Here is a 2,061-nt window from a genome sequence, read left to right on the forward strand (position 1 = left end):
CACAATAATTGAAAATAAATGACATTCCTTCAAAAAATAGGTGAGAGATGATTATGGAACTGGATCATGATCAATGATTTATACAGTGATTATTTAGAAAAATGTTATGAAATACTTATTAAGGCATAATAAGAAGAAATTAGATTATTACACATAGTTGTTTGAACATATTAATCTATCACATATACATATTTGAATATAGGAATGAAATATTTATAAAACTAACACTAAAAAATTAATATATATTTAATTCCCAATAACCTTTCAATATGGAGAGAATAAGAATATTGAGTCAGAATTAAAATGTGACTCTTTCGATGAGCATATTTTCAAAAGCATAACAAAAATATTCATATCTATTTTTTTTTCAAAAGCATAACAAAAATATTATTAAATTATTATTATTTTTTTTCTGTCGAACTTGAAGTTCTTATTTTTCTTACATCTTGAAATAAATCCCATGAGGTTTCATTACACATCATCGGGGAAAAGTAAGTAAGTGATACGAAGAGAATAAGTAGGTCTTAGACAGATATTTCTTGAAGAACCTTAATACTGTTTTCCTCGTAACATATTTATAAAGATATCTCTTAAAAAACCTGAATATTCTTTCCCTCCTAACTTTGAGATATGAACTTTTCTTATTCTATTACTTCAGAACCAGACGAAAGGGAAAACTTCTCTTTAGACAGTCCGAATTAGGCCTAATTTTTCCTGTATTCTCCTTCTACGGCACCTGGCCTCGTCCCAGTCGAGATAGGACGACTCGATGTGTCGATCGCTGAAGGCTTCGTATCCCTCGCGGCCGTGGAGGCATCGCACGTTGTCCAGTGTCATTAAATCGCCTGGAAGGGAAAGAGAAGGATTTGCATATAACGGTTCCTTTTTATTTATACCATCTTGGGTGTCAAGCTTCAACCTTCTGTCTTTGTGCGTGCAATCAAAAATTAAGGTTTAAGTAATATATCTTATAATGACAAGTTTTTTCGTCAAGAATTATATATGGTCTTAATCTTGTCTGAAAGATTATACTGTAGATATAACAAAATTTTACTCTACTGATAATGAACTTCTACTCATCTTTTGTTTTCTTTTTGTCTCATCGTTAAGAATTTATAAATATTATTTTCTTTTAATTATTGAACGATATTCCCTTTCTATTTCTAAGACTTACACATGAAGTTATCAAATATATATTGCAACGAATGAAACTGGAATTTGTTTTCGAATAAATAATTGGAAATTACACATAAACTCGTCGTAAGTGATGAAATAGTTTCCAAAAATCCTTTGTAAGAATCCTGCAGATGCAAACGACTACAGAAGTCTTACCGGAGTCCATCTTGAAGGTTGACGAGTAGGAGTACAGGATGTCGTTGAAGACTTTCAAGGATTCGTAGAACTTCTTGACCTTGGATGAAGGGAGGTCGAGGTAGGAGTCTCGAATGGCGTTGTTGACAGCAACGCGAATGACCTCTTTGCTGCTGTTGAGTCTGGAATTAAATTCTGAATTTCAGTACTTCAATTCTTTGTGAAAATTGAGTGTACTGTTTTCGTCTTTGTTCTAAAAAAAAATTTAGTCATTTCAGTTGTTATAAAATACTTTTGAAAATTTATAAATAATATAAAAACAAAGACAAATTTGTACACAACACTTTCATCCACAATAACATCCTTAAGACGTTATTTTCATCGCTAACTTTCATACAGGTTTTGAACAAAGCTATCAATAGAAACTCACGTGATGACTGGGAATTTGGAGATTTTATAGAACTCCTCCATCTCCCAGGAGTAGTTGGCATGACCTTTGTCCCAGAAATAGGAGTCGGTGGAGGTCAAGATCTCGAAGGCCTCCGGGTGTTCCTTCCGGAGGACCTCAGCGCCGAAGAGTCCGTCTGAAATGACGCTCTCGCCTCCGGTGCCAACGTGTTGCTTCACGCAGTGGATGAAGATGATCTAAGAAAAGAGATAACAACGATGTTTAAGATAAATGAAATTTCATGAATATTCATCCATAAATAATTTGCATTTTATATATATAATTTCAGTAAATGTAAGTTA

At 33.1% G+C, this 2,061-nt stretch overlaps 1 pseudogene; it reads right to left on the reverse strand.

Annotated features, from left to right (window-relative positions):
- Positions 1–398: 398 nt before the first annotated feature.
- The window catches only part of LOC137652039 (gamma-butyrobetaine dioxygenase-like), a 6,901-nt pseudogene continuing 5,238 nt past the window's right edge, over positions 399–2,061 (reverse strand).

The sequence above is a fragment of the Palaemon carinicauda genome, chromosome 13 (assembly GCF_036898095.1).
Source record: "Palaemon carinicauda isolate YSFRI2023 chromosome 13, ASM3689809v2, whole genome shotgun sequence".
NCBI classification, from domain to species: Eukaryota; Metazoa; Arthropoda; class Malacostraca; order Decapoda; family Palaemonidae; genus Palaemon; species Palaemon carinicauda.